The sequence below is a fragment of the Aegilops tauschii genome, chromosome 2, assembly GCF_002575655.3.
Source record: "Aegilops tauschii subsp. strangulata cultivar AL8/78 chromosome 2, Aet v6.0, whole genome shotgun sequence".
Classification (NCBI taxonomy): Eukaryota; Viridiplantae; Streptophyta; class Magnoliopsida; order Poales; family Poaceae; genus Aegilops; species Aegilops tauschii.
In genome coordinates this window covers 357,030,378-357,053,835 of record NC_053036.3, presented here as the reverse complement: position 1 = coordinate 357,053,835, position 23,458 = coordinate 357,030,378, and positions in this window count along the sequence as shown.

Sequence of the window (23,458 nt, the reverse complement as noted above, 5' to 3'; positions counted from 1 at the left end):
GCCCGCTGTCTTTAGGGCATACGACAGGCGGTCGTGGGAGCAGGGCTCCGCCTGACAGGGATGACGTCAGGGGCGGAGTGGCAATAGTGCCGCGCCGGGCGGAGATCTCCGCCTGTACTGAGCACTGTGGCCACGCCCGGCCCTGACGTGCGTAGCCACTCCCTGTAGCCACTCCCTGTCTTGTCTTTCTCGATGAGGGTGCAGACTTTGTGGGCGCCACGGGCCGACTGCTAGGGGCCGGCTTCTCTGGAAGCCGCCCACTCGGAGTCGGCTTGTCTTGATGCCGGCCTCTGGAACTCGGCCATCTACGGGCAGCCGGCTATTCCTCCAGCCGGCCACCAGAAGGCGGCACTTCGTCTTGATGCCTTGAGGGGCGCAGCTAGCCCCGATGTCTTGGAAGGTTCAGGGACTTGGGTTAGCCTACCCGTGGCCCATTACTCTGACAGTTAGTGTCTGTTCGGAAACAGACTGCTCCAGTTGCTCCGCTCCGCTCAGCGCTGGAATGCGGAGCGACAAAATGGCAGCTCCACAAAAATGAACTGCGCTCCGCTCCGCTCCGCCACTTCAGGTCCGCGGAGTTGGGAGCCGGAGTGTTCCCGAACGGGCCCTTAATGATGTGGTCATCCAGTTTTGATGTAAAGAAGATTGGTGGCATTTTGTGTTGTCCACTACTAGCAGGGTTGCTTAGTCGATCGTCTTTGGGGTCAGCTAGAGCAGTTTTTGTGGTCTTGTCATGCTATTAGTCTTAATTCTATATACAATCTTTTTTTGATCAATTATGGTAGGGAAAATCCCTACCATTTGTCATTTTCTTATTTATAATTAGAGGTCAGATATGTACATGGTTTAAGAGATACAACCAAGTGAATTACAAAAGTTCAGTAAGTACATTGTCAATCCAAGATGACATACCGTCTTTCAGACTAGGCTTAGCCCTAATCATGGTCATATGGAAGGTTCTGATGAAACTATATAGTCTTGTGGGTCGGATAATTCACAAGCTTGATTATGGGCTTGTGTTGCTGAATTTGGTCGCTCTGGATTATTCTGGTCCACTCTTCTGATGAGTCTATATACGAGTTGCTTCAGAATCTGTTAGTTCACTGTTTTTTGTTTGACTCTCTTTTATAAAACCGATATAGATTTTATTGAGCAAGTAATTGACCACAAGTTAATTCTTTTCTGAAGTTCATATTCTTGTGGAAAAATGGCACACATCTGTTAATTTACTACAGTCTATCTGAAGTAACTAAATGCCTACAAGAGTACAATGGATGGCTCACAATCTGAAGGGAGTTGTTGCCAACTGACTGTCAGAACTTTAAACCAAGTGTGGGAACACACATTATATATCCATGACTGTTTTTTTGTTTGGGTACCTACTTATAGGATTTGTGATTTACATGGTGTTGCAATGTGTTACAAAAGTACAAGAGTTTTATTTTTTCAAGGTATGCTATGCTATTAAACATTTTGAGGGATTTGGTCTTTGTTTCTTATGTAAGATAGGTTTATTTATTGTTATTTGTTTACCATTATTTTCCTTAATCCTTCAACACATACTATTGGTTTTACTTTCCATTATCCACATATTTTATTTTGCCCTTTTATGTTGCATGCTTCAAAATGCTAATCCGAAAATCGTGCTTATGTTTGCTCCTACAGGCTGGTGGGACGTTGGGTTCAACCGACAAGGTGATCGCTCCCAAACGCAAAATTCCTCAGTCTGATATCATCATTGAGAAAGACAGGCTGTCACTGACTCATACAACAACCAATGCAAAGAGGTTCTTACTGTTCCTTTTCCTCTCGGCTTCTCTTCTATTGAAACTGCATAACTGTTTCATTCCTAATGCTATTCCTGCTTGTCATGTCCTTTCTTTTCAGGTTCGAGCCATCCGTGCCTACTGTTGCCCCAACGACTGTGGGCAAGAAAGGTCGGAAGAAGTAGAACCATGTACTAGGTCTTTACCTTGTCTGTTTGCCTTCCTTTCCTATTTTCTAATTTATCTTTTCTTCTTGGGGCTTTGTTATCATTCCACATTGCACCATATCATTTTTCATCGATTCTTGCATCATTTCAGGAACAACGACGTATTTTGGTAACCTAAGCCTTTCGGAAAAAAGTATTGTAAATGGACGGTCTTTTATAAGTATGGATGTACTAGCAAGTCCTCTACTTGAGCTCCGACTCGCAGGCACTTATTGCCAAATCACTTGGTTGCTTAAGAGCGTCGGTGCCTGTTATCACAGCCATGTCACTCTCCATCTGGACTATCAGGCTACTTGGAGACAGACTGTCTTTTAGTCAGGTTGAAACATACTTGGATTCCCTTCCCATCACTCCATTTCTTAATTCCAATTCTCATATTTTTTGTACAATGACCTCTACCCATTGCATGTGTGTTGTAGGTACACACCTTCCAAGTGTATATCCTGGACTTGGTGCCTAGAGGTGAAATGAGTAAGTCGATCTGCTGACCTGCACTTTTGCCCCTTGTGTTTCAGTTTCGGTCAAGGTGATATCCGTGTGTCGAGGGTCATAAAGCTTCGGTGCTTTGTATATATGTAAACGAGCTTTGCAATCTGTTGACATCTACGCGTTCATGCTCTGTAGTCTATCATGTCATATACTCATGAACCTCATCCATGTCAATATGCCTGCTCCGGCCTATGATCAATGTGTGATGTCGTTGTGTGCTCCTTGTGCATTATCCTATTATGATTCATATGTAATGATCTCCAGGTCGCTTTGCCGCCTCCTGTTTGTCGTCGTCGTCGTCCCTTTGGTATGTCTCACGCTAATTGCCTTCCTCCAACTGCGCCTTCCATTTTCGGCCCATTATCTTGCTAATTTTCTTACCAGTATCTAAAAACCCTGTACCTTACGAGTTCCCTAACGTTTTAGTACCCTTTGGGCTACTTTGCTATCTCTCTTAGAATATATCAATTACACGACAAAACATTCAAATGCATTAACTGTAAATACCCACATCCATTATCTAAAAAAGTGCTCCATGAAATTCGCTTTCCTTCTTTTTTCGCGAATACGCTAGGCGCGTATCCTTGCATTGATAGAAGGAGAAAAACGACAGTTAGGCAGTCCAGCACTCTGTATACAGGCGGGCGGTGATATGGGTGCCGATGAGCGGAGGAGAGAGGGGGTGCTCAACCCCAAGTACATGAGCTCAAATTGCCTTTCCTTATGATCCGTAGATCAATTCCTGAACCTTGTACTAGATGCCATAGAAGTAGTTACCACATATGTGTTGAGTTAACTCTCAAGCTAGCATTTACTTTTCTAGGGAATACTGTTAAACATGTCTCTCTATCCCTTTTGATTACATCAATACCACAGAACAGCTTCAAGCACAAGTTTTCTATTTATGGACTACTAAAAAAGGTCATGGATGTGGCACTTTAACTACAGTAATTTATGTACGATAAAGTAAACTACACAACAGGGGGTCTTGGAAGGCAGTGGTTATGTTGTACTATCTAGCGCCATGTTGCTTTCCAAGCATTATTTTAGCATTCGATCTGTGCTCCGAATAGAAATTGCCCAGTATAAAGCAACATGCTGAGACTGATGTACATTGTATAATCGTCTAATCCACCGATCAAATGTAGTTATAATATTGCTTGTTGTTCTTCTCAGATGGAATGCGTTCAACTATCCGCTCTATGACGTGGATTGGATGTCCAGACTATGTGCGTGCTTGTATCTTGCCTGTGGCATTATCGTGGTGGTCTTGCAAGAGCGAGGTTAGTCATCCTCACCATCACCATCAAATACCGGTACTCGCTTTTTCTACAAGCTTGATTTACGAACTCGACCTTTCGCAGGAAGGAAGTTCCGTATACCATCAACGGAGTCAAACCGCTAGAGGGTCTTGAAACTGGCTCTATCAAGCTTATACACTCTGATCTGCTTATATATGTTGATTTGCAGGTACCTATGTTAAGCTAAATCTCCTATGAACGTGCAATTAATTATTGACATAATATTGACATGCTTATATATGAACACACGCATGCATACTTACTTATCTATATATTCATTCCTTTTAAGATTGTTATTCATTTTGGTTTGCCCATCGCTTCTACCAGCAACGCGTCGCAAGCCGCGCTTTCCTACTTGGAAAAGAATTTCCATTTGTGCATAGTTTCTGGGTGTGGTTTGGCTGATATGTATTTTTAAGCATACTGCTGCTTGCATAAATACAACCCATTCAAAGTATTGTTAGGTCACCTTCAGCTTTTGTAATTTTATTATCATGCTTTCAAATCAGGAGATACACCGACCTTCATTTTACATAAATAATCGTGATTATTCTTGTACCATGTGGCGTTTGCAGACACAAGCTAAAAGGCGTTTATTGCTCGGTTTTCTTACTTTAATCTTGATAGTTATGTTTAAATTAATTATTGTTCTCTAGAACCTTACCCATGATGTTTTGGTTTCACAGGAAGTACTTCAGGTTGGCAACATCAAGGAGCTCACAACAATTCATGAGAAGATTATAATTATTTAGTCAATAGATTAGCACGCATGAAATCACATTTTTGTTGTTGTGATTTTGCCTTCTAATTTAGTTGTCCCAATAATATATGTTCCTGTCAATATAATTTACTTTGCTTAATTTTCTGGTGGAGGTTACTGTGCTTGTTTCTTTTTGATCCTGTAAATTGCACTTGCCAGGCACAATGAAAAACCAAATTTGTAAATAGATGAGATTTAAACAGTGTGGTGACCCGTCTTGCATATAACTGGACAAAATCGCAACACACCGAAGTCATCTGTTTTTCCAACCGTTTATCATTTCTTGTGGCTTACTGTTTGGCAGGCAATGTGTGGCGAGCCGTGCCCCTTATTCGCCTTACCGCTCTGCATCGAAGTTTCTTTATTTACCTTACTGCTCTGCATTGAAGTTTCTTGGATTTAGGATCCTTGACTTTTATAGCTCCACAAGACTTATAGTTGGCTCCATGTATATCTTATGATCATGCCAACCTCCTTATGTATGCCAGATAAACCAACTACTATATTACATACAAACTTTACTATCCTCTAAACAATCATTGTTTTGATATATGTTTACAAGATGCCGAGATCATCTCCATTACAATCTCAATGTCCTGCTTATTTGGCCCGCCGTTCGGCGGGCAACGCGCTGCAAGCCGCGCCCCCTATCTAGTACTTGCAGAGTGTTGGCAGATTATGGGGCGCAGAGTCCCTAAGCTCGAGCTCATTGGCTCGGGTGAACAGAAAAGTCCGAAAAAAATTGAAATTTCTCTGGCGCAAACATTGACAAATGTTTCCAGTGTTCATAAAATTTCATCGAAGAATGATATTCATGTAAGTCGTGGCAAAAAAACAAAATCGATGCTTCAAAAGTGTTATTTCCGAAAGCATTTCCACGAATGTCAGTTCATCATGAAATTTTGCAAACACTAAAACATTTGTCAAAATTCATCACAAAAAAATCAGAATGATTTTGTTCTCATTTTTTGTGATTTTACTGTTCATCGCGAGCTCAAATGAGCTCCCGAGCAAAAGATGACTTTTGCAGATTATGTTCTATCTCTTTTCAGCATTGTTTGCGAAAAACAAAAAAGATGGCACATAATTTAGCTCATTTTACTTTTGATTCTGTAATGCTTTGAGTTGGGATGGTTCTCCTCCCAGATGTATCTTTGATGATGTATTAAAGGGATAAGATTGCTCAATGTTCAGTAAGCGCACCATAAGGCTTTCCCCTAAAAAAACTAACAATGGACAAGAAGATCTCTTCGTCCCAAAAGGTCTCTAAGACTAGAGGTCAAAATTCCCTTTGAAGTTAGAACACAATAACCCCTTGAATAGTGTTTGCCTCCATCTTGAAGTTAAATCATCTCTAAAATAGAAGGCATAAAGTGTTAATCACAAACAAAACTCATAATGGAACTCGAGTTAAAAAGACTGAGATGAGAACTAACCACCTCATCGTCCGTCATCTGACCAAAAAATTCCCCACACTAGTACAAGAAAGGAAGAGTGAAATCATTATCGACACAAGCAAAAGGGATTTATGCCACATATGACAAGTGGTGAAACACACAAACACTAGCTGCAACTAAAAGTGTTCAAATCTGACGCCTAATAGGGGATATCAAGATACGAAAAAGAGGGGGTGACATAGAAGGTGGATGGGCACAGAAGAGAAGCACGTGGGGAGTAGGCTCGATGTGTCGTTGCAGACAAGAGAGCTACAAATATGGAGGGTAGGCATCTCTAGTCAGCTCTGATGCTCCACCATCACGTTGATAAATCATAGTTGAACAAGAAGCCATCTAAGAAATGAAAATAGATGGATTGATTATTTGGGTTTGTTTGTTTGGTCCTTCTATAGTCAGAAACGCACCACACCATCCCGAACTAGTAGGAGGATCACGCTATAGCTGAGGCTTCCCCCTAGCTCGGTCAAGGGCAAACGAAACATTTTTTCACATTATACCCATATAATCTAGGCATTTACTATGTTAGAGCATCTACAACCGGACTTTACAAATCCGGCTCCTCAAACAACGCGACCGGGCGTGTACGTGGACCATACAAAACATCCGCCTCAAATTAGCTACTTTGCATCCGCCTCTCTCATATTTCATCCCCTAAATCCATACAAATAATGAAAAAAAATCCTACGTACTACCCTAGATACTCTTTGTCGTCGTCTGGACGGGCGGGTAGGAGGGGTGCGGTTCATCCTCCTCCTACTCGACCTCGTCCATGTAGGCGAGCATCCCCGCCTCCTCTGCGGCCTGCTGCGCCTCCATCTCATGACGGCGATGGCGTCTGGCCTCCGCGGCCGACTCCGATCGAAGGGAATCGAGGATGGCTTGTTGCTCCACCTACAGATCCCCGTCGCCAGCGTCCCCCACATCCTCCTCCTCCGGCTCATCCTCCTTCACCACCACCATCACCTCCTCCTCCTCCTCCTCCGGATCCACTGCATCCAGAGGTAGCCCCGCGGCGATCCGGGCTTCGCGCCTAGCCCGAATCTGCTCAAGGAGCTCGAGCCGGCACTCCGGCGTCAGAAATGGCTCGCTCCTCACCCGAGGGCGTGGGGGCATGGCTACTAGGCGGACGGGTGAAGTGGAAAGTGGTGGCGGCGACGGACAGGGGGAGGAAAATGTGGACGGATAGTAGGGTTTCGGTGCCGCCGATTGACTTAAATAGTTGGGCTAGGCACACGTGGCCCGCCGGAGCTGCGCCACACGTCGCCACCGGTCCAACGGAGGAGACGAGTTTCGGACCGCCGGGTTTCAGGGCGTTTCCAGCTGGGACCCCTTTGTCAGTCCGACGTGGCGGGCGTGCCCAGGCACGCCCGGGCGCCCCATATCCGCCTATGGTGTCTTATGATGTCCGCCTGGTGTGCTGGTTCTATGGTGTCTTAGCACGACGACTTTTCGACTGTCTACTACAACAAGGTTTGTCCGGTTCGAGTGAATGATGGGTGATTGTTGTAATTTGTATTAGCTCTGTTTTTCTTTGTACTGTTATGATTAAGGACGAATAAATTGAAAGTTTCTTGGAAAAAAATTGTTGTCAAAGGAGAATATAACTGCTTGCATTACCTCGTAGCGTTGTTTTGCTACTCGTTCAAAAAGTTGGCTGCCAGTCCAAAAAGATCCAAAATTCTCTAAAACATAATAGAAACGTCATGCTGCTGGCACATTCATCTTTTTACTGAGAAATGCTGGAACATTGTTTTACTTTTAAGCAGGGCTACCTCCAGCATTTCCTGACAAATATATGGGCGGCCAAACTTCTCTAAAATCAACGATCAAAATCCAAGAGACCATCGCCTAGAAGTATTTCCTGACACTCTTCTTTAAGAGAATTTTGGAACGAGTCAGATAAAGTGATAAACTACTCTAGAAGTTTTCTCTGTCCCCTTTTGGTTTGTTGAAAAAAAAAAGAAAAGAACCAGACTAAGAGGAATTGAAGGTCTAAATTTCCAACGGCAGCATGAACTAGATTCTGGAAGCTCCCTTAGCCTAAAGAAACCCAACTTATGGTCAATCCTAGACGCTATGAAGTATTTTGCCCGCCAAACAGGCAACATGCTAATAGCAGATGAGCAATGGCAAGCAAAGATGACCGCCAGACAGGCAAAAAACGGTGCTGTTAATAACGTGTGTCAGCCGAGCTCGCCACCACTCATATTTATCCATTGACATCTCATAGCAGTTTTGTGGACGGGCAAACCTTAGTTTTGTCCCACGGCTGTAGATGCTCTTAGCGCATCTCCAACGGTAACACACAAATTTTTTTCCGCACCTATTCACGAATTGGTCCGCGGACAAGGGGACCAATCCGCCGACACGGATACGGAAAGATGTCATCCAACGCTAACCGCGCACATTCCAACCCCATTTTAATAAACCGAACGAAATCCATGCAAGCTTGTCGATACTCATCAAAGTTCAGATAAAAAATAGCACAAATCATCATACATACCATGCAAATTAAGTCTAGTACAACAAGGTCAAATTCGACTAGATCCCAGATGTCCAACAAGTTTTTCATGAACGGATCATGTCGTCCCACACATACTTGCCCTTCAGGTTCATCGATCCAACAGTGCACGTAAATGGCCGTTCCTCTATCCTGTGGTACACCACCGTAGCGCGTGCGGGCTACATGTAATGTATAGACCAACATTGAGTGAATGAATCAATCAACAGGTTGAGCAAGAGAAAGAAAAACTTACAATCTCGTCCTCTGCCGCGTGCAATGGCCACCTTGCCTCGAGCTGACGAACCACGTCACAAAACTTGGTGACGCTGATCTGGATAGTGTGCCAGCGATACGACAATGACCTCATGTTGTGTGGTTGAATGATGTACATGTCGTAGGACGCAATGTGCTTTCACGCGTGAAACTTTTCATGCACTTGATCCCAGAAGGGCTCCCCTCTACTCCTGCCTACGAAATCCGCGGACACGGCCAACCACGCATCGCACAACAACTCATCCTCCATGATCAAGTAGCTGACCATCATGCGTACTTTAAAAAATGACATAGCACTTGAAAATAAGCTCAATGGCATTTGACCGAACACCTGCCAGGCGTGGTGTCCGCCATGGAGGTCATCGACAGGGGACGTAGTGTATCTGGGTACAAACGGCTCCAGGGTGGAAAGTTCTGTCGTAACGGTGAGCGGGGACGTCAGTGCTGGTTGCGGACGTCCGGCAATGCCTCTGTGGCGGTAGGAGACGTACAACAGTGGTGGCGGAGGTGGAGGGTGTGAATGTAAAGCAAGGGGGAGAAGGGCGGAGTGGAAGAAAATGGGACCGGGAAGGGGGATTGGGTGGGCCGGGGGTGTCTGAGTCCTACGTTTAGGGTGTCCGGACTCCCGCAAACCTCCCCACTTTGTCTCCAATTTGCGGAGAAATCACGTCCGGACCTCCCCATCACTACTGCAGGATGCTGCTAACGCGACACTACGATTAGAGACCCTTCGACAAAACTGTGTGCGTTGCAATAATCGCAAACGATGGTGTAAAAAACCTGTCAAAAAAGGCGCAAAACATTTGCGATGACGGATGCATCAAACACGGTTCAGATTTTAGTTGCATGTGCGAAGCAGGGCATGCGGTTGATCCAGACGAACTGTTTGCGATTAGAAAGAACAACAGAAACGGGCAGCCATATCAATGTGTGTGCGATATACGTCATACAGTTCGCTCCGATGAACTGTTTGCTATTAGGGAAAGCAACAGAAACGGTCAGCCAGATCAAGGTGTGTGTGATATACGGCATATGGTTCAGTCGAATGAACTGTTTTCGATTAGGGAAGAGAAAATAAACGGTTCAACTTAACAAGATATGTGTGATACGCGGCAAAAAGTGTGACGCCCTCGATTCAATCGTACACTAATCATACACGCAAATGTTTACAATCAAGATCAAAGACTCACGAGAAGATATCACAACACAACTCTAGACACAAGTTAAAAATAATACAAGTTTATATTACAAGCCAAGGGCCTCGAGGGCTCGAATACATAAGCTCGAATACACAAGAGTTAGCGGAAACAACAATATCTGAGTACAGACATGAGTTAGACAAGTTTGCCTTAAGAAGGCTAGCACAAAAGCAACATCGATCGAAAAGGCAAGGCCTCCTGCCTGGGAGCCTCCTAACTACTCCTGGTCGTCGGCAACCTCCACGTAGTAGTAAGCATCGGCAGTGGCATCTGGCTCCTGGGCTCTGATATCTGGTTGCATCAACCAAAAAGAAGAAGAAAGGGGGAAAAGGGGGAGCAAAGCAACCGTGAGTACTCATCCAAAGTACTCGCAAGCAAGGATCTACACTACATATGCATCGGTATCAGTGAAAAGGGTTGTATCCGTGGACTGGACTGCAGAATGCCAGAAGAGGAGGGGAAAGCCTAGCCTATCCAAGACTAGCATCATCTGGAAACCACCATCTTGCAGCAACAGGAGGAAGTAGAGTAGCATAAAGTAAAGTAGTAGAAGTGTTATCAACCTCGGCCAGAGATCCTTTCTCGACTCCCTGCGAGAAAGCAATCCCAGAGCCATACTATCCAGTTATCATCACAAACCAATTCTCATCACAAGTATCCAGTTCTAGTTGTATCGATCGGGATACAACTCCAAGTGTCCGTTACCGTAGGACAGGCTATCGATAGATGTTTTCTTCCCTACAGGGGTGCACCAACTTACCCACCACGCTCGATTAACTCCGGCCGGACACACTTTCCTGGGTCATGCCCGGCCTCAGCCAAACAATACGCCGCAACCCGACCTAGGCTTAATAGAGAGGTCAGCACACCGGACTAAACCTATGCCCCCAGGGGTCATGGGCCATCTCCTCGGGAACTCCTGCACGTTGCGTGGGCGGCCGGTGAGTAGACCTAGCTACCTCCTTTGAAAAGACAGGTGCTTACCAGTCCAACCCGCCGCGCGCCGCTCAGTCGTTGACGTCTATTAAGCTTCGGTTGATGCATACGACGCAGAACGCCCATACTATGCCCACGTGATGGTTAGTGCTATCAGGCCAGAGGCCCCTCGGATCAAATATCCAAATCATAGTGGATTAGGAACGCGCGGTAACAAGCAGAGACTCACGAAAGATGTGACCCCGTTGCCCCGTCTCGAGGACTTGCGGCAAGGGCTAGGAAGGCCCGACCACGCCTCGTAATTATCTCGCGGGCACCCTCCAGGTCAACTCGACTCCTCATCACTCGCAAATATGCTCGCGCGGGTACCCCTTAGGGCCGACCCGTCCTTAGTAACAGGGTTCAGTGTAAAGTCATAGTAACCATAGTAACCGTGTGTCCAAACATCAAGGGGGAAAACCGAGGAATCACCCCCTGTGAATTCCACTCGATGTAATCATCAAGGTGAACGTAAGAGGAACCACCCCCGAGGTTCACACTTGAGGGGTTGCACGACAGAGTCGTATCGGAAGTGGTTAAGGCATAATCACCCTCGATGACCACGACCGAATAGCTACACTACAGGGTTAACATCAGAAGTGCTGTAGAGGTCTCACCCTCGGCACTCGATAGTAACCCAGTAGTGTCGAGCAACTAAGGGGAAAGTGATGTGCGGTGCCGGGGCCTGGTCTTCGATCCCGTTGATCGGGTCTTCAATGATGAAGCAGGGGGCAACAAGGACAAGGTGGGGGTCACTGATGGATCCATAACCAACCTATACTAAGCAGTTTAGGATAAGCAGGTAGGTAACAATGAGCAGGTTACAAAAGCAGGCTATGCATCAGAATAGGAGCAAACAATAACAGTAGCAAAATCTAATGCAAGCATGAGAGAATGGAATAGGCGATATCGGGATGATCAAAGGGGGGCTTTCCTGGAAGCTCTGCTGAAAAGGAAGAAGTGTCGTCGTCGACGTAGTCGATCACAGGGGCAGCATCAGTCTCGAGGTCTACCGAAGAGAAGAGGGGGAAGAAACAATAAATATAAGGCAAACAAAGCATCATAAAGCATAACATGGTAATACGCGGCGTTACGGTGAACTAACGCAGTGCTAGACGTTGCAGACGGAGAGGGAAAACATCCGGAGGATGAATTCCCGGCGTTAGGCGGATTTCGGACAGAGGAAAAGAGGGGGAAAGTTCCATGTTTAGCATGCTAGGGGCATGTGACAGATGAACGGACCCCGTATTCGGTTTCATTGGATTTTTCTGAGCAACTTTCATATAGAAAACATTTTCATCCGAGCTACGGTTTAAATACTACGAATTTCTAAAGATTTTAGCATTTCCAGAAATTATTTAAATTAACAGAAATGGAATTATTGCGTCAGCATGATGTCAGCATGAGGTCAACAGGTCAACCGCAGCTGTTCAGGTCAAACCTGGCAGCTGGGTCCCACCTGTCATAGACAGTGGGTCTAACAGCAGTTTAATTTAGCTAAACAGAGTTAATTAGTGGTTGGGCCCCACATGTCAATGACTAATTAGGTTAACTAATTAATTTAGTTTAATTAGTGTGGGGGGGGGCAACATGTCAGTGGCAGTAGCTGCCACATCAACGCAGTTGACTTGGTCAACTGGCCAACCGGGGCACTTGGGGCCATTGGTCAACGACCCAGGGGGGTGGCCCCAGGTGGTGCCACGTCAGCGGTGCTGGAGCTTCGCCGCCGGCGACTAAAATCACGGCGGCGCGTACAGGGGGCACCGGGATTCTGCTATAGGGCACGGGGGAGGTCGCGGTTAGGGGCGTTCGAACGAGCGCACGAAGGCGCGTCAACTGGGGACCGTGGCGTCGCCGGAGTTGGCTGGAATCGGCGCCGGCGTCGAGGCCAGCGGCGGAGCGGCTTCGGCCGAAGACGGAAACGGTGAGGCAGCGCGCTATTGAGCAAAAGAGGAGGCTGGGGAGGATCTACGTGGTCCGGCGAGTCCAATGGGTATGTGCCCGTGACCAAACGGTCACCGAAGACGCGTCGGCGACGAGCTCCGCGGCGTTGCGTTCGGCCTCGTTGTGAGAGCTAGCTAGGGTTCGTGCGAGAGCAAACGGAGAAAGGTAGGAGGTAGAGGAGCTCACCGCGCGGCACACGAAGGCCGGTGAGAGGCTTAGTAGCAGCAACAGTCGCCGGAGTCGAAGAAGACGGCGGCGACCCGAGGAAGAAGGCGACGACGTTGGGGGTGATGCAGGGGGTCCCGACTCGAGCAGGTGGTCGGGGAGGAAGTAGCGAGAGCCGGAGAACCGATCTGTCATGGGGACGAGGCGAGGTGGCGACGGTGGCCGCGGCTAGGACGGGGCCATGGCGACGGGCGCGCTCGGGATCGAGCGAGAGGAGAGGGGAGAGGTGGATCTGGGGGAGGGGAGGCGCAGAGGCGAGCGAGAGGGGGCAAGTGGGCGAGTGGGGAGGGAGCCCGAGGCGCCAGGGGGTGGAGTCCTTATCCACCGAGGCGCCGACGGCGAGGTGGGTTCGGCGGGGACGCGACTTGGGCGCGCACGGGGTCGGGTGAACAGAGAAGACGACCGGGGAGGAAGATGGGCTGGGCCTAGTCGGGTGGGCCGAGGCCTAGGGGGAGGCCAGGGGCTCTCCCACCCCTTTGCCTTTGCTTTTCCTTTTCTTTAATTACCAGAGAAGGAAAATGATTTATCTGGGGACCCTAATGATTTAGGAAAAATGTGGAACTGGATCACAAAAGTCCAGTGCATTTTTAGGCACTGTCCTGAATTATTTTGGGAGAGGTTTAGATTCATTTGGAATTTCATAAATGAATTTGCATCTTAAATTGCTGGAATGGCACTGTTATAAATGTTAGTGTCCATTTTAGCATAAGAGTGATGTTGTTTTTCTTTACATCAAATTGTATTGGAATATTTGCTAAATGATGAACATTTTTCTAGCAACTTTTGTGAAACTTCAAATTTCACTTATGATTTGAATTTGAATTCAGATGGGAGTTAAAAAGAGATATTGAACAAAGGTGATTAAGCATTCTTTAGCCAAATGATTAGGCTTAATCACAGAGGGTTACTGTAGCATGACACTGGGGGTGTTACAAATCTCCTCCACTACAAGAAATCTCGTCCTGAGATTTAAGTGGGGAAGTAAAGAGTAACTTCGGGAGAACTGACCCTTATAGGGTTAATTATCTGATGAACAATTCAGGGAAAGATGCAGAAGTATCTCTCGAGTTGAAACTTAATAAGGCATCGAGAGCAAAGCATGAGGGTACAATAGGAAGTTTCAACCGAATGGACAAACGATTGGTACCTGAACAGAGTGTGAGAAAGGGGGTCCAGAGCATCGGGAATAGATCATCTCTCGGAAGGTGGCTCGTGACAACACACAAAGCCAAGAGCATATGATACTTCAGAATAAAAGATATACATGAGAGTCAGGTTCCGATCCTGTGGAACTGTGGGTTATGGGCCACCATGTGGGTTAAAAGTAGAAAGGGGGCCGATAGCAAGGCATGTCAGATGATAGACTGTCAGTTATGTTGCCAACAACGTTGGTACCAAGGGCGAGGGACGAAGAGAACTATTTTCCTGCTCGTTGAACGAGGCGGACCAATAGGCAAAGTTCTCGTCCATCGGTGGTTACCGGAATGTCAACAACAATAATAACAAGGTCTTACAGATGAATTGTACACCGAGGTGTTTTCATAAGTAGGGAATTATTTCTGCTTATATCATATAGATCGCAAGAAGGTTAAACAAACCAATGGAAAGGAAAAATGAAATTATCGGATTAGTCAGACCAATGGAAAGGAAAATGTGTTTACACACAAGAATTGGGGGTATATCCTTCCCCAGGGGAAGCGGAGCAGGATATACATGATATGACAACAAGTTCAAAAACATTTAGATAAAGGGGGCGAGGGAAGAATCATGATATTACACATACAACGGTGTTTGGATAATAGATCAAGAAACATTCAACAATGTGCTTCCAATGTTCTTGTTAATATTCGGAATACCTCAGTCATGCTTCGAGGTAGCATTAACATGGTGTTCCAAGTAGGGGTTGGAGATGAAGGTCACAAGAAATACTCAATGAACAATTGCAGGAATAGCAAGGAGTCCAAGGTATAACCAAGACATGATCAAACACGTGTTGGAAAGAAGACAAGGGGGTTGTCAATGATAATTCAAATCATTGAAGGTCAAGGATGGTATTTCTCACCACGAAATTCAATTGTCATCTCAACGGAAGTCAATATGTTGATGCTGATCACGACACATTTGTCGAGAGGCTCTATGAAGATGCCATCGAGGAGCGACAACATCAAGCAACAGGAAGGATGAAGCGAAAGGCTATTGGAACCACGGATATGATACAAGTTCAAAATCAAGCTTGTTCTTCGAGGTGAAATGGTAAGATGAGGAAGATCGACGTAAGCTTCGCTCATCGTCGAAAAGTTGTGCTCCAGGAATAAGGACCAGGTAGCATAGTTAAAATTAGCACGATAATGATATACCCGATCAGGCTAGGAATGACTTGAAGGATTATTAAACTCGTAAGCAACGAAAATTACTTAGAGTTGTTGAATCGGAGTGCGGGATCGATTCTTTTATCGGTATTCTCGAGTGACTGATAACTAAGAACCCGGGGGGATCTGAAATCGGTGAGAAGTAATACTAGATGAATACTCATAGGAAGCAACACAGTTCTTTGATATCCTCGAGATACCAGAGGATAATACTCGAAGAAAGATCAAAATAGAGGTTCCGGAGATGTATTGATCTGCAGAAGACAAGTGATTTAACTTGTCTGAGAAATGGAATCAAAGGAGAACAATCATGGTCGGAACCACGATTATGAATGATCAAACCACCGATACAAGATGAACTTATAATAAGGGGTAATTATTTTTACGAGCAGCTTCCATGATAAGTTCTACATCGGGTCCATGGGCATGAACACAAAGGTTCAAGGTCGACTCCCACTTCGTCAATGCATAACCTTTCATTCACTCCTCGTTTTTGAAGAATTTGTAGTGCGGAAGATTTATCTGGTGAAGCACCAGAAGAGTATGACTCACATCTCTTTCGAGTTCACACGAATTAGTGAAGGCATAGGTTCAACCCGTAGGGGTATCTTAGGAACATATACCACAATCAGGAGTAAATAACTCAAGCTTGAAAGCAGAGCATGGTTGAGAAAGTAGAGGATACAATTTACTAAAGGCATTATGTATCTGAGGAAAGACTCACAAAGTTATTTAATATGAAGGACGATGTCAGATAAAACCCAACAAAGGATCCGGTGATCATCAAGGGATCCGATGTGAGCATCGGTACTCAACCAGAAGAAGAAGAATGCAAGGAGATCAGATTATAGAAACAAATGGCTAATTCAAAGCTCAATTGCAAAGGATTTATGATTTCCAAATCAAGGGATCAAAAGCAAACGCTCTGACTATAGATGAATAAGTTGAATAGACTTAGGGGTACAATTGACAGCAATTTGATTGGTCGAGAACCAGCTCCTGGTCAAAATGACATATGAGCCGGAAGGATAAATTCGAGGACTCGACTGAGGATTGCGAGCAATCGCAACATATTGAGTCAGGGAGCTCAAAATTATAATGACGAAGGATACTAATGAATATTGCTTGCCATATGGAACGCAACCATAATGCAAGAAGACAAGTATTTGCAGAGCAATAGCTGACATAGGGTTACCAGAAGATCAGATAGTAGTTCGATTCTTGTGAATCATATGAACACCTGGGAAGAACAGATACTCGGTAAGTGTGAGGAATTATCCATAGGGGGGTATTCATGTGGCAAGGAACTGCAAGGCGGTAAGCTCAAAGAATTCTCGGAACAATGGAGAATTTCGAAGCATCTTGTAATAACAAGAGCAACGAGGAATAATTGTAAGAATGGCAAGTGTATGTAGTTTTCCATAGGGGTTGACGGTGGAAGGGAATCGCAAAAGTGATGAGCACAAGTTCTCGAGCGAACATCAGAGAGTATCTTCAGAATCTTCTGGTGAAGTAGGTGATCATCTGGAATGAGGGGCTCTCCGGGAGGAAGTATTTACAAGAACCTAATGTTAGAGTTTGTAAAATCATTTAACCCGAATAGAAGAGGGATTAGAGTCCCGGAATAAAGATCGAGGAGTAAAAGATCCTAATACCACCCAATGGCGACATGGGCCCGTAAGACACACAACCATGTTAGTAAAAGTTTTTGTAGTGACTAGACTCAACTTCGGCCAAGGAGTTGGAAAGGGGGCTACCTACAGGCAGTCGGCTCTGATACCAACTTGTGACACCCTCGATTCAATCGTACACTAATCATACACGCAAATGTGTACGATCAAGATCAAGGACTCATGGGAAGATATCACAACACAACTCTTGACACAAGTTAAAAATAATACAAGCTTTATATTACAAGCCAGGGGCCTCGAGGGCTCGAATACATAAGCTCGAATACACAAGAGTCAGCGGAAGCAACAATATCTGAGTACAGACATGAGTTAGACAAGTTTGCCTTAAGAAGGCTAGCACAAAAGCAACATCGATCGAAAAGGCAAGGCCTCCTGCCTGGGAGCCTCCTAACTACTCCTGGTCGTCGGCGGCCTCCATGTAGTAGTAAGCATCGGCGGTGGCATCTGGCTCCTGGGCTCCGACATCTGGTTGCATCAACCGGAAAGAAGAAGAAAGGGGGAAAAGGGGGAGCAAAGCAACCGTGAGTACTCATCCAAAGTACTCGCAAGCAAGGATCTACACTACATATGCACCGGTATCAATGAAAAGGGTTGTATCTGTGGACTGGACTGCAGAATGCCAGAAGAGGAGGGGAAAGCCTAGCCTATCGAAGACTAGCATCTTCTGGAAACCACCATCTTGCAGCAACAGGAGGAAGTAGAGTAGCATAAAGTAAAGTAGTAGAAGTGTTATCAACCTCGGCCAGAGATCCTTTGTCGACTCCCTGCGAGAAAGCAATCCCAGAGCCATACTATCCAGTTATCATCACAAACCAATTCTCATCACAAGTATCCAGTTCTAGTTGTATCGATCGGGACACTATCGATACAACTCCAAGTGTCCGTTACCGTAGGACAGGCTATCGATAGATGTTTTCTTCCCTGCAGGGGTGCACCAACTTACCCACCACGCTCGATTAACTCCGAACGGTCACACTTTCCTGGGTCATGCCCGGCCTCGGCCAAACAATACGCCACAACCCGACCTAGGCTTAATAGAGAGGTCAGCACGCCGGACTAAACCTATGCCCCCAGGGGTCATGGGCCATCTCCCCGGGAACTCCTGCACGTTGCGTGGGCGGCCGGTGAGCAGACCTAGCTACCTCCTTTGAAAAGGCAGGTGCTTACCAGTCCAACCCGGCGCGCGCCGCTCAGTCGCTGACGTCTATTAAGCTTCGGCTGATGCATACGACGCAGAACGCCCATACTATGCCCACGTGATGGTTAGTGCTATCAGGCCAGAGGCCCCTCGGATCAAATATCCAAATCGTAGTGGATTAGGAACGCGCGGTAACAAGCAGAGACTCACGAAAGATGGGACCCCGTTGCCCCGTCTCGAGGACTTGCGGCAAGGGCTAGGAATGCCCGGCCACGCCTCGTAATTATCTCGCGGGCACCCTCCAGGTCAACCCGACTCCTCATCACTCGCAAATATGCTCGCGCGGGTACCCCTCAGGGCCGACCCGTCCTTAGTAAGAGGGTTCAGTGTAAAGTCATAGTAACCATAGTAACCGTGTGTCCAAACATTAAGGGGAAAACCCGAGGAATCACCCCCGGTGAATTCCACTCGATGTAATCATCAAGGTGAACGTAAGAGGAACCACCCCCGAGGTTCACACTTGAGGGGTTGCACGACAGAGTCGTATCAGAAGTGGTTAAGGCGGAATCACCCCCGATGACCACGACCGAATAGCTACACTACAGGGTTAACATCAGAAGTGCTGTAGAGGTCTCACCCTCGGCACTCGATAGTAACCCAGTAATGTCGAGCAACTAAGGGGAAAGTGATGTGCGGTGCCGGGGCCTGTTCTTCGATCCCGTTGATCGGGTCTTCAATGATGAAGCAGGGGCAACAAGGACAAGGTGGGGGTCACTGATGGATCCCTAACCAACCTATACTAAGCAGTTTAGGATAAGCAGGTAGGTAACAATGAGCAGGTTACAAAAGCAGGCTATGCATCAGAATAGGAGCAAACAATAACAGTAGCAAAATCTAATGCAAGCATGAGAGAATGGAATGGGCGATATCGGGATGATCAAAGGGGGGCTTGCCTGGAAGCTCTACTGAAAAGGAAGAAGTGCCGTCGTCGACGTAGTCGATCACAGGGGCAGCATCAGTCTCGAGGTCTACCGGAGAGAAGAGGGGGAAGAAATAATAAATATAAGGCAAACAAAGCATCATAAAGCATAACATGGTAATACGCGGCGTTACGGTGAACTAACGCAGTGCTAGACGTTGCAGACGGAGAGGGAAAACATCCGGAGGATGAATTCCCGGTGTTAGGCGGATTCCGGACAGAGGAAAAGAGGGGGAAAGTTCCATGTTTAGCATGCTAGGGGCATGTGACAGATGAACGGACCCCTTATTTGGATTCATTGGATTTTTTTGAGCAACTTTCATATAGAAAACATTTTCATCCGAGCTACGGTTTAAATACTACGAATTTCTAAAGATTTTAGCATTTCCAAAAATTATTTAAATTAACAGAAATGGAATTATTGCATCAGCATGATGTCAGCATGAGGTCAACAGGTCAACTGCAGCTGTTCAGGTCAAACCTGGCAGCTGGGTCCCACCTGTCATAGACAGTGGGTCTAACAGCAGTTTAATTTAGCTAAACATAGTTAATTAGTGGTTGGGCCCCACATGTCAATGACTAATTAGGTTAACTAATTAATTTAGTTTAATTAGCGTGGGGGGGCCAACAAGTCAGTGGCAGTAGCTGCCACATCAGCGCAGTTGACTTGGTCAACTGGCCAACCGGGGCACCTGGGCCACTGGTCAGCGACCCAGGGGGGTGGCCCCAGGTGGTGCCACGTCAGCGGTGCCGGAGCTTCGCCGCCGGCGACAAAAATCACGGCGGCGCGTACAGGGGGGCACCGGGATTCTGCTATAGGGCACGGGGGAGGTCGCGGTTAGGGGCGTTCGAACGAGCGCACGAAGGCGCGTCGACTGGGGGCGGTGGCGTCGCCGGAGTTGGCTGGAATCGGCGCCGGCATCGAGGCCAGCGGCGGAGCGGCTTCGGCCGAAGACGGAAACGGCGAGGCAGCGCGCTATTGAGCAAAAGAGGAGGCTGGGGAGGATCTACGTGGTGCGGCGAGTCCAATGGGTATGAGCCCGTGACCAAACGGTCACCGGAGACGCGTCGGCGACGAGCTCCGCGGCGATGCGTTCGGCCTCGTTGTGAGAGCTAGCTAGGGTTCGCGCGACACACGGAGGCTGGTGATAGGCTTAGTAGCAGCAGCAGTCGCCGGAGTCGAAGAAGACGGCGGCGACCCGAGGAAGAAGGCGACGGCGTTGGGGGTGATGCAGGGGGTCCCGGCTCGAGCAGGTGGTCGGGGAGGAAGTAGCGAGGGACGGAGAACCGATCTGTCATGGGGACGAGGCGAGGTGGCGACGGTGGCCGCGGCTAGGACGGGGCCATGGCGACGGGCGCGCTCGGGATCGAGCGAGAGGAGAGGGGAGAGGTGGATCTGGGGGAGGGGAGGCGTAGAGGCGAGCGAGAGGGGGCAAGTGGGCGAGTGGGGAGGGAGCCTAAGGCGCCAGGGGGTGGAGTCCTTATCCACCGAGGCGCCGACGGCGAGGTGGGTTCGGCGGGGACGCGACTTGGGCGCGCACGGGGTCGGGTGAACAGAGAAGACGACCGGGAAGGAAGATGGGCTGGGCCTGGTCGGGTGGGCCGAGGCCTAGGGGGAGGCCAGGGGCTCTCCCACCCCTTTGCTTTTACTTTTCCTTTTCTTTAATTACCAGAGAAGGAAAATGATTTATCTGGGGACCCTAATGATTTAGGAAAAATGTTGAACTGGATCACAAAAGTCCAGTGCATTTTTAGGCACTGTCCTGAATTATTTTTGGGAGGGATTTAGATCATTTGGAATTTCATAAATGAATTTGCATTTTAAATTGCTGGAATGGCACTGTTATAAATGTTAGTGTCCATTTTAGCATAAGAGTGATGTTGTTTTTCTTTACATCAAATTGTACTGGAATATTTGCTAAATGATGAACATTTTTCCAGCAACTTTTGTGAAACTTCAAATTTCACTTATGATTTGAATTTGAATTCAGATGGGACTTAAAAAGAGATATTGAACAAAGGTGATTAAGCATTCTTTAGCCAAATGATTAGGCTTAATCACAGAGGGTTACTGTAGCATGACACTGGCGGTGTTACAAAAAGGCCCAGAGGTTAATTCGAGAACAAGTACACAGAGGTTAATTTGACATACATGACTTATAAGTTTCACAGAAATCATATCACTTTTTTTGGAAAAAAATTAATTGCGTTGAATGTATATAGTGCTCCGTCCTATTAGTTGAATTAACCTCGAGGTCTATGTTTTGGAAACATGTCATAAGGTAACGAGATAGACCTTTATTCAAGCCAATGAACATGTGTTCGAAAAACAAAAATTGTCAAAAAGTAACGAGATAGACCATCTTCAAGCCAATCAACATGTGTACAAAAAACAAAAAATGTCAAAAATTACAAAACAAGGACCCCGAGGTTAATTCAACTAATATGATGGAGCACTATATACATTCAACGCAATTAAATGTTTACAGTGACCCATCACATCAGTTAATTTAACATCGAGGCCTCTTCCCATCCGGTCACCCATCTGATGACTACTCAAGCCTCAACACAGTTAACTTGGGAGTTCTGCTAGATGAGCTATCGGTAGGGAAGCTGGTCCTTGCTGCCGTAGGATCCCTCTTTGCATCCTTTATTGGGCACCCGGATGAACGACTGTTGCCGCCCAATGGTCAATGCCACGCCCCCCGCGAATGTGCCCGACACGACCGATGGTGTACTCGAGGTCGAAGCCGACCACTTGGTACTTGTCCTCGGCAAGGAACTGCTCCATAGTTTGGATGGAGCTCTCCACCGAGACCGGATCATTCGTGTACACCACCGAGAGGGCCTTCCCCCTCACGTGGGTGTCCACTACGTGATGCATGGTGAACTGCCCGCCGTTGTCGCCGTCGGCCGCTGGGAGCGCCATTGGAGCCACGGGGATCGCCATTGGAACCGCTGGATGTCCTCTCTGTATGTGTCGTTGTGGGTGTGCTTATTGTGTCGTGCGCCGGCCCCAAACACTGGCAGCACAACTTATAAATTGACGGATGGAGTACTAGTTATAGTGATGCATATAATTAAGCAAAGGGATCGCACATGTCTGTATTGACTGGAACGAGAATGCAATAGCACAATAAAAATTAAGGCCACGATGATGTGATCGCAGTGGTGGTTACATGAGGCAAGAAGAAAGATGCATCCATTAACGTACGACCACCTCCTCCTCAACTCAATGCGCCGGGCCACCGATCGGCGGCTAAGGAGCGACGACTTTTGTGATGAGGTCAAGGTGCTTCTCAGCAAAGGCATCCAAGGCTTCCAGCTGGTTGAAGAAGGCCAACGTCGTAGCGTCCTCACTGGCCTTGTAGATACCTATGTACACGATTTGCTCGTACACGTGGATGTGTAGGTCGACGAATGCTTGCAGGGCGAGGCGCCTCGCGGCGAGCGCGACCTCCAGGTGGACATTCTTCATGGCGTCGGTGGGCAGTCGCAGGGCCGCCAGTGCTTGAAAGAGGTTCCGACCATGAGGCTGATTAGGGTGGCAGGCAATGAGGAGCCCGGACACGCGGGCTGGAGGAGTACGGCGATGTCGTCCGCGAGCTTCTTGACAATGGTGAACTTGTTGGTGGTGGCAACGATCATCTGGTCTAACTGAGAGTCGTAGCTGGCGTCGACGGCGGCCATCCACCAGCCAGTCGCCAACACCGTCTGGAGACGATCCTCGTGCCATGCCGCAGGCCGGCGTCATGGACCATCTGGCACAGTCGCTGGCCGCTCGCGCGCATCACCGCCATGGGTCTGGAGTGAGCACTTTTGCGCTTAGTGTAGGTGCTTAGGCAAATGCTTAGGTGCGTACGATGTGGCAGATGCATTGGAATGGAGGGGCGCCTTTATATGAGTGCAAACTGCGTTGCATTCACATCGTGCTGCCTCTTTTCCCGGTCCTCCTCCCATTACTTTCGTCATGCATTCATGATGCTAATTAAAGGAGGATGCATCATTGGTCGTTCAACATTTCGGGAACCGCTACCCTCTCCCTCGTCTGCATTAAAGCCGTATCGGGATCTGCCCCGCCCGCTGTCAAATCGAATAGTATTGCGCCGCCCGCTGCACGCCCGGCTGAACATGCCTCCTCACCTCCATCTATGCTTAATTA